A 14,939-nucleotide genomic window follows, 5' to 3' on the forward strand; every position below is an offset into this window, starting at 1 on the left:
AGAAGCTGCAGGTGGCCTGTACACAAGATAAACAAGCTGAGTGGCAGCCCACCAGTGACTTATCCTGATGAAACACATGCAGCTCACAGGCTGAAGGTTAACCATCACTATCCTATTCAAATCTGATATCTGCCACCTTAGACATATGTTACCTAGGTCATGAAGATGAACCATGAAATATTCAGCTTAAAGCAATTTTATGGCACATAATGTTATTGCCTATGATATATTTAACAGTGAAGCTGCTAGTATATTTTCAACTCATGAAAAATAAATTTCCTTGTGATTGAAAAAGAGAGAGAGAGTGGTGTTCAGAAGAGATTTTGAACAGTGCTTTACAACATTTTCCATCTGATGTGAACTACACATTTAATTCCCCTCTACTCCTCATTTTTACCAAATACAAAAGGAACATCCTGTATTAGGACTGTATAATCAAGGGTTAATTTTAATCTTCATGTATTTGTCAATATTACTCAAGAAAAGCAAGTAACTGAAAAACATTAGTTTGCCCCTTTCTGCCCTATAACTTTTAACTCACTGATAAAGTTTCACATTAGCAATGCACTTTTAACTTCTTGTTCCTTTCTCCTTGATGGTCATGTAATAGATGCTTTAGATTTTACAGCAAACAGACCTACAGTAATGACCACAAAGATATTTATAGCTGCTACCAGGGTCCTAAACACATGAAAGTTTCCAGTCCCAGCAGGAAAGCTTTGAAAGCACTGAAAGCAAGCGCTGCGAAATTTGGAAGTTCTCTGCTGAAATCAAAACTTAAAAGTTCATTTACCACCCAAGATTTTCCATAAAAGCTTCCACTCATTGCAGGAAGGTTCACATTCAGATTTAAATGCTTCAATAAGCATAACACAAAGGAGCACTTTATTTTGTTTGTTTATTTTTGAATGAACCTGGGTTATGCCATTCTATCTCCATTAAAAGTGATAGGTTTCTCTCTCTTTTTTAAAATATTTTATTCAGCTTTGGTATAAAAATAATACCATTACGCCATGAAAGGAAACTATATTCAAAAGTTGTCAACTAAGTGGGTGAAAGAATGTCCGTATTAATGGATAGGTACATAAAAAGAATCATATTTTGCAGATCTTATAAGACTCCTTAAAGAGCACAAGTTTTTCTATATTAAATCTATGGTAATTGAAAGCTACATAATCAAAAACACCTTGTAAGCTTGGCAGCCATATAGTACTGAATGTTTAAAATAAAATGTCTGAATGGAAAGTTCAGTTTTGTTTTGTTTTTTTCCCTGTAGGGTCATCGTGGTAAAGGAAATATTTTTACCTGGGCCTCAGGAAATGGTGGTCTGGCTAATGATCGCTGCAGCGCTGAGCACTTTCTAAAGACCATTTGCACACTGGCAGCTGGTGCCATCACTGACCTCCGCTGCACAACTCCCTCTAAGAGGTCTGCTCAGTAAAGATGGCTGGGGACCCTGCAGAAGCATCCAATGAGGTACCAGTGCGAAGGACAGGACCCTGAAACAGGATTTCAATTTAGAGCAGGGTGAGTTGCAATGTGTGAATGAAATATCGGTATGGTTAGCCAGGCACCCTGCCATGCTGATATTTCAACCCAAACAAATTCAGCAAGAGGCCATTGTGCATCTCACCTTTTTATGTAAACAAGCGCATGGGCTAAGGAATGTAGAGACCTCAAATAGTGATGGATCTCAAATCTGGATCTCTGTGCTCTGCAGGTGGGTGCTCTGTCACTCACACTGCAAGAGTAGTGTCACTGTCTTAGAGTTGCAGAAAAGGCTTACATTTCCAAAGGCATATTTCCCTCTTCTCTTCGGTACTCTGCAAAAGTTTCTTCTGTCTCCTTTTAAAATGAAGATCTCCATCTTTTTCCACACTTCACAATGTGTGCACTGTATGTTTATAGATTACTCAGATTCCTTTACTATATTTCTCTCCATTGCAGACACTTTACAAACTGCGTACCCTATCCTCAATTTCTACAAAGATTGTGCAAGGAGAAAGTTGACTTTAGTTATTAGGCTTGCATTATGCACCTTATTTCAATTGCTAAAGGATAGACCCTACATAAAGTTAATGTTCTGTGCCACTTACCAATTTAATCAAGACTCTGCATCTCTGATTACCCTCAAAATTTACTTAACAAGTACCTTGTTGGGTTAGTCTTCTTCCTGTCAACACTAATTCATTTCATCCATGGAAAACTGTTGTATGTAGTTATTTTCATTGTACAAATGCATTCCCAATATACCATGCTTTTGTAGAACAACAAATGTTTTCTAAAAACTTTTCATTCCAGGTTGTATCAACATTTTTGTACCTCACGTTAAATCCAGGTTTCACCATAGCATGACAACATTTTCTCTGTTTTTTATCATTTTGACATTTTATTTTGTACTCAAGTTTCTTTTTGCATTTCTAGATGTAGCATCTTTTACATACTCTGTGGGACATATCCTGATGGGGAGTTCTTACACAGAGTGTTATATTTTGAAAAGGAAATTGATGCTCTGGCTACATCTAGAGTGCAGAGTTTTATCGGAAAAAGGTACGCAAATTGAGAACCACAATTTGCATATCTTTTTCCGCTTTTTTTTTTTTTTTTTTGGAAGAAGCTTTTCTGAAATAAAAAACTCTTTTTTTCAGAACATCTCTTATTCCTCTCACTGAGAGGAATACAGGGATACCGAAAGAACCACCCGCTTTTTTGGAAACTGTTCCGAAAAAGTGGATGCATTCCCTGGATGCGACAGAGCTTTCAAAAACTCTACAGTCTAGACACAGCCTCAAATAAGATACTCAGGCTGTAGCTGTCAGAAACTGGAACATGGGTTGTTGAGCCTACTGGTTGCAGCTGCTGTCAGTAGCCGGGAGTCGAGGGTCAAAACCAGGAAGCAAGGCAAGACAAGCCCAGGTTTATCTCAGCTGAAAATGAATGCTTTGAGCGGTCACTGAGCTGCCACTGCTTCTGGGTTTATGAGCCACTCTCCTGGCTCTTCCACCCAATCAGATGGCATAACAAACTTAGGCAGCACACTACAGGCTAGCTGTGCTTGTTAGATTGCCTGGAGAAAGGCTCTGCTACAGCCCCTGATTCCTGACAGCAGCTCAGAAATAAACTCTAGTGCTTCTCTTTTTGTGGGTATGCAAATGTAAGTTGGCAACCGCTATCCAATATTTTTTAAAATAGATGATGAAAGTGGATTATTCACATAAAATGCCGTTATCTAACATATTAAAAATAGAACATATGTTCTTCTAATAAGAAAATGAGGCTTGACTACCTCAAATTCTGGATTAAGTGTAGATTATTCTGATTCAAATCATGTGCTGTGCTGCTAGTAATAATAAAGTGTTTGGGAGGTCATATAATTTATGTCACAGAATGTCACATAAATCAACCTGACTTCGACACTTAGGAAATTACTGAAGCAACATTCAGTGTGAGAGTTCCTACAGGATGCAGGGGTAAACACTAGCAGGCAGCATGGATTCACCAAGAACAAACATGTCAAACCAGCTTTGACAGGGTAATTGGTTTGGTGGATAGGAGGAATGTGGTGGACATTGTGGACTTCAGCGAGGCTTTTGGTGGAGTCCCATGTGACAATTTGATAAGTAAACTGGGGAAATGCAGACTCAGTGGAACTACCATTAGTTGGCTAATTGGTTAAACAACCACAAATGAAGAGTAACTATTAAGGGAATTATGTCAGATTGGAAGGAGATCTCAAGCGCGGTTTCACAGGGATCTGTTCTTGGTCCAGAGTTGTTCATCTTTATTACTGCCATGAGTGTAGGAATAGAGAGAATACCGATCAAAATTGTAGCTGACACAAAGCAGGGAGGAAGGTGCTGACACGTTAGAAATAGAGGTAAAAATTAGAGATATCTTGATAAATAGGAGAACTCAACCACAGACAACAAAATTTAATTCAGCAAAGACAAATGTACGAGGCTACACTTAGGGAAGAAAAACCAAAAGTACAACTACAAAATCAGGAATAACTGGCTTGGCAGTTGCACCACTGAAAAGGATCTGGTTATTGGATCACAACCTCAAGATGAGTCAGCAATGCAATTCCGTTCCAAAAAAAGCAAATGTAATTTGAGGTTACATTAGCAGAGGCATTGCATGCAAGTCATAGGAGGTGCTCGTGTATAGACAGGATATGGAGAATCAGGAAAGAATCCAGAGACAAGCGATAAAGATGATGAAATAGATGGAATGCAAACCATATGAACAAAGGCTGAAGAAACTGAATGCGTTTATTTTGGAAAAGAGGAGATTGGGGGTGGGGGGATACAATAGTAGTCTTCAAATACTTGAAAGGCTTCTATAAAAAAATATGGAGCAAAGTTGTTCTCTCTTGCCACAGAGAACAGGGCAAGTGGCAGTGGGTTCAAAATACAGTATAGCAGATTTCAATTAAATCTTAGGGGCGGGGGGACTTCCTAACCGTAAGAACAGTAGGACAATGGAACAAACTGCCTATGGAGGCGAGGAAGCTCCTTCACTGGAGATTTTCAAAAGGAGACTGGATAGCAGTCTGTCTTTGGTTGGCTTATACACAAAAAAATCCTGCATTTTGGCAAGGGGTTAGTTTAGATGATCTTTGTAGTCCCTTCTAACCATAGGATTCTAGATACTGGCACCATCGCGTAGAGGTAGTGAGACTGGAGTGGAGACTGGGAGTTGAACTGGTAGGATCTGGGGAAACTAGGAATTTGAGAGGAAGATTGGGACTGGCTGAACAAAGGGTCTGGAACCTGGATTCAGTGAGGGAAACAGGGCTGTATGGTACCGAGAGCCAATTGTCTGGCTGGAATGGGAGTGGGGGGAGAGATTGAAATTGGCTGGACAAAGAGACTGGGTCTGTAACTCAGAGGAAGAGGAAATGCGGAGAGGAGAGACTGATCTGACAATGAGCTGAAGTGGGGGAAGAACCAAGACTGACTGGTCAAAGAGAGTACTTGCTACATCTGTAATGGAGTTTACATTGTTTTATTATTTGTCAGTATATTCAAATAGAGCATCTGCTATATGGTCCAGTACTAGCAGAGAATGTGACACACACTTTGCCAATGGACTTCACAGAGTGGGTGTGGAGATAGAGACTGAGGCTGGATGAAGAGTCAAAGGATTGACTCTGGAGCAGTGGGCAGTGGGATGGGAGTCGTGGTGATCCATATAGCAGATGCTATATTTGAATGTACTGACAATTATATATTAAAATAATGTAAATTCCACTCCAGATATAGCAGGTTCTACAGAGCCAAGCTTGGTGGTGTTCAGCTCACTTCCTTGATCCTCTCTGCCTCATCCTGCAACATTTCATAGAATCATAGAATACTGGACTGGAAGGGACCTCGAGAGGTCATCAAGTCCAGTCCCTTGCCCTCATGGCAGGACCCAGTACTGTCTAGACCATCCCTGATTTATCTAACCTACTCTTAAATATCTTCACAGATGGACATTCCACAACCTCCCTGGGCAATTTATTCCAGTGTTTGACCACCCTGACAGTTAGGAACTTTTTCCTAATGTCCAACCTAAACCTCCCTTGCTGCAGTTTAAACCCATTAATTCTTGTTCTATCCTCAGAGGCCAAGATGAACAAGTTTTCTCCCTCCTCCTTATGACACCCTTTTAGATAGCTGAAAACTGCTATCATGTCCCTCCTCAGTCTTCTCTTTTCTAAACTAAAAAAACCCAATTCCTCCAGCCTTTCCTCATAGGTCATGTTCTCTAGACCTTTAATCATTCTCGTTGCTCTTCTCTGGACCCTCTCCAATTTCTCCACATCTTTCTTGAAATGCGGTGCCCAGAACTGGACACAATACTCCAATTGAGGCCTAACCAGCGTAGAGTAGAGTGGAAGAATGACTTCTCGTGTCTTGCTCACAACACACCTGTTAATGCATCCCAGAATCATGTTTGCTTTCTTTACAACAGCATCACACTGTTGATTATATTCAACTTGTGGTCCACTATAACCCCTAAATCCCTTTCGGCCGTACTCCTTCCCAGACCATCATTTCCCATTCTGTATGTATGAAACTAGTTGTTCCTTCCTAAGTGGAGTACTTTGCATTTGTCTTTATTAAATTTTATCCTATTTACCTCAGACCATTTCTCCAATTTGTCCAGGTCATTTTGAATTATTACCCTATCCTCCAGATCAGTCGCAACCCCTCCCAGATTGGTATAATCTGCAAACTTAATAAGCGTACTTTCTATACCAATATCTAAATCATTGATGAAGATATTGAACAGAGCCGGTCCCAAAACAGACCCCTGCGGAACCCCACTTGTTATGCCTTTCCAGCAGGATTGTGAACCATTAATAACTACTCTCAGAGTACGGTTATCCAGCCAGTTATGCACTCACCTTATAGTCGCCCCATCTAAGTTGTATTTACCTAGTTTATTGATAAGAATATCATGCGAGACCGTATCAAACTCCTTATTAAAGTCTAGGTATACCACATCCACCGCTTCTCCCTTATCCACAAGACTCGTTATCCTATTAAAGAAAGCTATCAGATTGATTTGACATGATTTGTTCTTTACAAATCCATACTGGCTGTTCCCTATCATCTTGCCACTTTCCATGTGTTTACAGATGATTTTCTTAATTACTTGCTCCATTATCTTCCCTGGCACAGAAGTTAAACTAACTGGTCTGTAGTTTCCTGGGTTGTTCTTATTTCCCTTTTTATAGATGGGCACTATATTTGCCCTTTTCTGGTCCTCTGGAATCTCTCCTGTCTCCCATGATTTTCCAAAGATGATAGGAGGAGGCTCAGATACCTCCTCTATCAGCTCCTTGTTCAGGTTCATGTGTAGCCTCATGGGAATTGTGATTTGGGTGCTTTATATTCTCATTTTCCTTTTTGGACTAGGCCTCCCAATTGGATTTTATCTCCCTTAATGCATCCTGGTCACGGGACTCCCATTGTGCACCACATTTGCTTTTGTGTTTGGGGGTTACTTGCTGGTTGCCCGAAAGATACTGTGTGCTGAGCTTGTATGTGTCTGTTTGTTTGAAGGATCGTGTGCTGAGGCCAGCAGTTGGAAGTTGTGAGCTTCTTAATGAGATTTGAAATCTAGAACCCTCTGTTCATTGGTCAAACCTTAGCCAGGGGGTGGGGCTATCAGAAAGGGAAGGCCAGAGCTGTATAAAACCAACTAGAAAGTGATCAGGGATCTTAGCGAACAGGAGCAGCAAACAGAGTTTTGTGAGGGAGTTTAGAGGGAGATTTGGAAGCAGACAACATACATTTGACATTCTTTAAAACTTTTAAACTAAAATCAAAACTACCTGATTTAAATAAAAACCCTATCAATAATCTAATTATCTGTAGCAGACAATGCAGGCAGAAGCCCAGGACCAGAATGGGGGTTATCCTGTTTATTGTACCCAATGTAGCATGTATGATTTACCTGCCCTATGGACAGGTGGAGTATGTGTGCATTCAGTGCAAGGAGCTCCTGTCCCTGAGAGACTGTGTATGGGCTTTGGAGGCCAGAGTGGCTGAAGTTGAGGAGCTAAGTGAGGCAGAGAGGTACATAGATGAGGCTTTCTGGGGCACTGTAGAACTGTTCCACCTCCAGTCAGACAGCCCCTGTGCTGTTAAGAAGAGTGAAAGGCTCAGGGAAGGATAACATTCATCTGGAGCAAAGGAAACCATCCCATAGCTGGACCCTCCTTCCAGGTGATGATGTGGCATCCTCTCACATTGCGGATACCTCTCCAGAGGAGGGAATGCCAGTCATTAGGAAAAGGCAGGTGTGAGTAATGGGGGATTAAATCATTAGAAATATACTCAGCTGGGTTTATGATGATTAGGAAAGAGATTGAAATCCAGAACCTCTATAGTATCATTCTCTGAAATGCGCCTGGTTCCACATGCAGCGACAGGTAGGCAGGCGGAATTTCAGTCTCAATGTGTGGATGAGATGATGGTGTAGAGAAAAGGTGGTTAGATTTATTAGGAACTGGTGAAACTTTTGGGGAAAGGGAGAGCCTATATAGAAAGGATGGGCTCCACCTAAACCAAAATGGAACTAGATTGCTAGCACTTAACATTAAAAAGGTTGTAGAACAGTTTGTAAACTAAGGGGGGAAAGCCGATGGGTGTGGAGGAGCACATGGATTGGACAGAGACATCTCTTTGGGGGGGTCTATTAATAGAGATTCTCTATGTTCTAGTAAGGAGGAGAGATGGAAGATGATAAAGTATGGGCAAGATCAGATGAGAAACAATCAAATGAAAAAAAATCTAACACATCAGGAAATGGCAGACAGATACATTTTTAAAGTGCTTATACACAAATGCTATACTTCTAAATAATAAGATGGGTGAACTAGAGTGCCTTGTATTAAAGGAGGATATTGATATAACAGGCACCACAGAAACTTGTTGGAATAAGAACAATCAATGGGATACAGTCATAACAGGGTACAAAATATATTGGAAGGACAGAACAGGTCATGCTGGTGAGGGAGTGGCACTATATGTGAAAGAAAATGTAGAATCAAATGAAGTAAAAATCTTAAATGAACCAAAATATTCCATAGAATCTCTATGGATAGTATTATGCTCTAATAATAAAAATATTATCGACCACCTGATCAGGACAGTGATAGTGACTATGAAATGCTAAGAGAGATTAGAGAGGCTACCAAATTAAAATCTCAATAATAGTGGGGAATTTCAACTATCCCCATACTGACTGAGTACACATCATGTCAGGACGGGATGCAGAGATAAAACTTCTTGACATCTTAAATGATTGCTTCTTGGAGCAGCTGGTTCTGGAACCCATAAGAGGAAAGGCAATTCTTGATTTAGTTTTACTGGAGCACTGGATCTGGTCCAAGGGGTAAATATAGCTTGGAAATAGTGACCATAATATAATAAAATGTAACATCCCTGTGGTAGGAAAAACATCTCAGCAGCCCAACACTGTGGCATTTAATTTCAGAAAAGGGAACTACACAAAAATAAGTAGGTTAGTTAAACAGAAATTAAAAAGTATAGTGACAAAAGTGAAATCCCTGCAAGCTGCATGGAAATTTTTCAAAGACACTATAATAGAGGTCCAACGTAAATGTATACTCCAAATTAAAAAAACACAGCAAGAGAACCAAGAAAATGCCATCGTGGCTTAATTAACAACCAAAGTAAAACACTGAGAGATAAAAAGAGAAGAAGGCATCATTTAAAAAGTGGAAGTTAAATCCTAGTGAGAATAATAGAAAAGAACCCAAACTCTGTCAAATTAAGTGTAAAAATATAATAAGAAAAGCCAAAATAAACGTGTCTGGGGATTGAGGTCAGCTGGGGAGGCTCTGCTCAGTGTTCCCCCAGTTATGGAGATAGATTAAAACCTATGCAGAACAGGGCCTTCTCAACTTTTGCTCCCAGGCTGTGGAATTCTTTTCCCTGGGATATTGGAATGGTACCAACGTTAGCATTGTTTAGGAGTCAGGCTAAAGCCACTCTTTTTACTTGAGCTACAACTACTCAAGAGAGAGATCTTGGAGTCATTCTGGATAGTTCTCTGAAAACACTCAATGTGCAGTGGTAGTCAAAAAAGCAAACAGAATGTTAGGAATATTAAAAAAGGAGATAGAGAATAAGTCAGAGAAAATCTCATTGCCTTTACGTACAACCATGGTACACCCACATCTTGAATACTGTGTATAGATGTGGTTGCCTCATGTCAAAAAATATATGTTGTCATTGGAAAAGGTTCATAAAAGGGCAACAAAAATGATTAGGGGTTTGGAATGGGTCCCATATGAAGAAAGAGTAAAAAGACTGGGATTTTCAGCCTAGAAAAGAGCAGACTAAGGCGGTATATGATAAAGACCTATAAAATCATGACTGGTGTGGAAAAGTGAATAAGGAAATATTATTTACTTGTTCCCATTACATAAGAACTAGGGTCACCAAATGATATTAATAGGGAGCAGGTTTTAAACAAACAAAAGGAAGTTTTTTTCCTCACACAGCACACAGTTGGCCTGTGGAACTCCTTGCCAGATGAGGTTATGAAGACTAGGACTTTAATAGGGTTCCATAAAGAACTAGATAAATTTATGGAGGTTAGGTACATCAATGGCTATTAGCCAGGATGGGTAGGAATGGTGCCCCTAGCCTCTGTCAGAAGCTGAGAATAGGATACAGGAGAGGGATTGCTTAAAGATTCCCTGTTCTGCTCATTCCCCCTGGCACACCTGGCATTGGCCACTGTCGAAAGACAGGATACTGAGATAGATGGACCTTTGGTCTGACCCAGTATGACCGTTCTTATGTTCTTTTGGCTTACCACAAAGAAAGATCTTTGTATATCATGGAAGAAATAGCCTAGTCAGTATCTTTGACCTATAGAGAATGGGTGCATGAAGCATCCAACCTGATGCACTGCATTGGCATTTCATGTTTTCATTTTGACCGAAATACTTTAATTCTGTGATATTTTGCCACAATGTAAACATTTTCCACAGAAAACTCCATTTTCTGTCAAGTTCCAATGTTAACTATAATACACTGCATCTTATAGAAATGATTCTGTATCTATTTCCATCTGTAGTGGTTAACCTTCCACTAATGGAATCACAGAGGATCTGTGCAGAAATCCCTCATAGTGAGGGTATGGAAGAATAAATAAAGTCAGTAGAACGTGAGGATATTTAGGCTCATGTCTTCTTCTGAGTTACTCTGTGCATCTTGGTCCTGTTACTGATGGACTCATTCTTATGCCCTCTTTCATTACTTTTCCCAGGCTCAGTCTTTTTTGCAGCTACCTTTTTTTCCCTACCTGCAGGAATGCTCAATGTGATTTCTTTTATCACAACGTCAGCATGCCAGCTTTTTATACCAATATCTCTCTCCTGAATGACCTAGCTAGCCACGAAGATGATATGCCTCTATACCTTATACTGACTTAAAATTCTTCTGCTAGCTTATGGGGTTTTGAAAAGACATTCAGCTCTCAGGATTTCCTTACTGCAAAGTACATAACCAAACTTGATTTCCATTGTCAACTGGTAGATGAAAGCAGCCTCAGACAAAAGGTTCATCTGTATTGTTTCACTGCATAAACCACAGACCAGCTTGTCAACAAGGGTGTCATTTAACATAGCATTAAATTCACAATGTTCAGTGAGCCTTTTAAAGACTGCCACAAATTATGAAACCATTTTCTTGTTTTCTTGGGTTTCTTTTATGAAACTAGAATTCCTCTGCAACTGCAACAAAAATGTGTCTGAACACAGAACATATAGAAATAATGATAATAGGCATGAATTCCTAGGTACATATTTTTATGCATTCTCCTGCCCCAATACTTAAGGTGGTTTCTGAGGATACTTATTTGGCAATTTTATGTCCCCAAGAGACTTATTGAAGCAGTTAAATCTTCCTCCATGATTGGTGGTTGTCACAGTTTTTCTTAAGAGAGCCAACTTAAACTGGTTACCTGAGAGGAGTCTTGAAGGAAGGCATGTAGTAGTATCCCTCCTCCCAAGTGAATTCTTCTGGGGTCTGATGGGAATCAGCTGGCACAGAAGAATGTAAATTGCTCTTCCTTGCACCTATAGTTTGATTGGCTTTAACTCTCGGGGCAGATGTGTGCCATGTGTGCCTGCTGCAGAGTTTCTTGCACCTTCCTTTGAAGCATTTGGTACTAGCCACTGTCAGAGACTGGATAATGAACTAAATCCAGTACAGTGGTTCCCATGTTCTTGTACTTTTTTAAAAAATAGATTGTTCTCAGATTTAACTCTTGGAATTCTTTTGGTTTTTCTCTTGTTTTCCCCTTTAAGAAAGGAGACACTGACCTCTTTGCATATTGTCAGTGTCAGTAGTGGGCCATCTGTGACCTGATCTATACTAATTCAGTAGGGATACGACTTAAGCAGTTACAGATGTGACTTTTTTTCCCTGACATATTTATACTGGTACATCCCATTCTGTGGGCATAATCATACTAGTATAAAATAGCCTTATCCCATGCAGCTTTCCCCCCTCCTGAATGAGAATAAGCTATTCCAGTGGAAGCACCATTTTACCAGTATAAACGTGTCCATGCTAGGCGGTTGTACCTCTTTAACTACATTGCTGTCATTAAATACTGGTATAGTTAAAGCAATACATTGTTTATGTGTAGACAAGACCTGTGAGAAACTTCAACTGACATAAAGAGTTCTGCTCTCTAAATCTTCAGCTGCTTTGACTTTCATATATCAGAACATGTATGCATTTTGGACACCTTTGCAATACACTGTGATGGATATATAAACCCCACACTGGAACTGAACTAGTTTAGGAGCAACTCTGGGCCTATGTGACCCTGCCAAGCCTGAGGGTAGAACTTAAAATCGAGCCAGACAGCTCACAGTGGATTGACAAGATAGGGAGAAGGTCTTGCTCTGACAGCTCCTGACGAAAAGCACTAGAGAGGAAGAGCCCTCTTCAGAGGGGCTGAAGTTTCAATTGGTACCTTTGTACTAATTTGCAAGGGTGGTAGGAAGTGGCCCAGGGAGGCAGCCCTAATGCATTCTTGGGTGCTGGAGTTTAAGTGAAAGCCCTAGGTAGAGGCTTGTGGAGTGGGAGGGCTGAGGCTCCCCTACCAAACTCTACCTCATTTAGAAGGTAATGAGGCCCTATCTCTCTGGCCCAGGCAGAGACAGGTGCATCCTGCAGGTGAATGCCTTGCTGCAAAGATGGTGCACCAGGAGGGCTTTGGTTTCCTTGACCATGAGTCCAAGACGAAGGACTGCTAAGCAGGGACGAGGTTCATCTTTCAAGGAAGGGGAAGAGAGTATTTGGATATAGACTGGCTAACCTAGTGAGAAGGGCTTTAAACTAGGTTCAACAAAGGCAGATGACCAAAGCCCACAGGTAAATGAAAACCATGGAGACCTGAGAGATGGGTCAGAAATGGGAGGGAGCCTGGGCTATAATAGCAGAGATAAAGGAGAGACAAGGCAGATGGCGGAGGAGGGGGGGCAAAATCAAATCAGTATCTTAGATGCCTGTATACAAATGCAAGAAGTATGGGTAGTAAGCAGGAAGAACTTGAAGTGCTAATAAATACACACAACTATGACAGAGACTTGGTGGGATAATACAATGACCGTTCTTGCGCTAAAACTTGCGGAGCGTCTACACTGCATGCAGGTTCTTGCACAAGTAAATTTACAGTAAGGCATCAGAACAGAGGGATTCTTGCACAAGAATTATTCCTCTCCCCACGAGGAATAAGCCCTCTTGCACAACAGCTTTTGCACAAGAAGACAATGTGGACTGGCAACAGGGATTTCTTGCGCAAGAAACCACTATAGCTAAAATGGCCATCAGAGCTTTCTTGTGCAAGAGAGCGTCCATGCCGCCATGGACGCTGTTGCGCAAAAGCACATCTCTAGTGCAAAAGCACATGGCAGTGTGGACGCTCTCTTGTGGAAGACCTTTTGTGCAAGAACTCTTGCGCAAAAGAGTTCTTCTGCAAGAAGCGTGCAGTGTAGACGTAGCCTTAGAGTATTGTGTCCAGTTCTGGGCTCCAAATTTCAAGAAGGATGTACAGACATTGGAGAAGGTCCAGAGAAGAGCAACAAAAATGATTAAAGGTCTAGAAAACATGATCTATGAGGGAAGACTGAAAGAACTGGGCTTGTTTAGTTTGGAAAAGAGAGGACATGATAGCAGTTTTCAAATATCTAAAAGGGTGTTATAAGAAGGAGAGTGAAAAATTGTTCTTATTGGCCTCTGATGACAGGACAAAAACTGAAGCAAAGGAGGTTTAATTTGGACATTTGGAAAAACTTCCTAACTGTCAGGGTGGTTAAACACTGGAATAAATTGCCTATGGGGGTTGTGGAATCTCCATCACTGGAGATATTTAAGGGCAGGTTGAAAGACATCTGTCAGAGATTACCTAGATGATGCTTGGTCCTACTATGAGGGCAGGAGACTAGATTTGATGAACTCTCAAGGTCCCTTCCACTTCTAATATTCTGTGATTCCATGATTCTACGAATGCCCTTACCTTGTAGCATCCCACCCTGGAGAGACGGAAGGAAAGGACTAACAACCTTTGAGATCTTGGCTGGGATTTGACACATGGTGGCAGGGGGAGATCAATGATGAAATGCCATATCTTCCTAGGAACCTTTTCACATTGGGGAGTGATAGACCTTGAATCTTAACCAGACCAGAGAGTCAAGTGAATCCCAATGGAAGACTGTCACCAGGCAAGGAAATGGTCCAGAGGCGGGGTAACAGGAAAGCAAAGATGTGGTGACCAAGGGCCTAATGCCTAAGCACTAGGCAACACCACCAGCAGACACCATCCACCATACATAACCTTTTCACGTATATTTGAAGGCATGCATGGAAAGAGAACCATAGGCTGGAATAGTTATGCTGTTTTACTTAATTCTGAATGTATCCCTTATGTTTTATAGACAGATTTTGCCATCAGTTTTATATAACTCGAGTATGCCCAAGCTATCCTTATTACAATAGGTGAGTGTAATAACTGAAAGAAATACTGAATATAGTAGCAAATAATATATGCATTAGAAAAGGGGTAGGCAGACACAGTTTGTGAGGGTTAGCCCCCGTGGGTTGCCGGTGCTTTTATTTTCCTGAGCGTCCACAGGAACAGTCATTTGCAGTTCCCATTGGCTGTGGAGCACCATTCCCAACCTATGGGATCAGCAGGAAACAGCAAGGAACGGGATACACTTCCTGCAACTCCCATTGGCTGGGAATGGAAAACTGCAGCCAATGGGAGCTGCAAGCAGCTGTACATGCAGATGGGCAGGTAAATAAAGTGCTGGCAGCCTGCCATGGGGCTAACCCTGGCGCACCACTTCTGGCTTATTGTCTACCCCTACACCCCTGCACCAGAAGAACCAA

The 14,939-nt window shown here is 41.1% G+C and overlaps 1 long non-coding RNA gene across 1 annotated transcript in view; it reads left to right on the plus strand.

The window, feature by feature from the left end:
* The first annotated feature begins 1,282 nt into the window (after positions 1 to 1,282).
* The window catches only part of LOC142827045 (uncharacterized), a 115,644-nt gene continuing 101,987 nt past the window's right edge, over positions 1,283 to 14,939 (plus strand). Inside the window, exon 1 of the long non-coding RNA XR_012901417.1 lies at positions 1,283 to 1,527. This is a non-coding gene — a long non-coding RNA (uncharacterized LOC142827045). The remainder of the gene's footprint in view (positions 1,528 to 14,939) is intronic.

Source organism: Pelodiscus sinensis, chromosome 1 (genome assembly GCF_049634645.1).
Source record: "Pelodiscus sinensis isolate JC-2024 chromosome 1, ASM4963464v1, whole genome shotgun sequence".
NCBI classification, from domain to species: Eukaryota; Metazoa; Chordata; order Testudines; family Trionychidae; genus Pelodiscus; species Pelodiscus sinensis.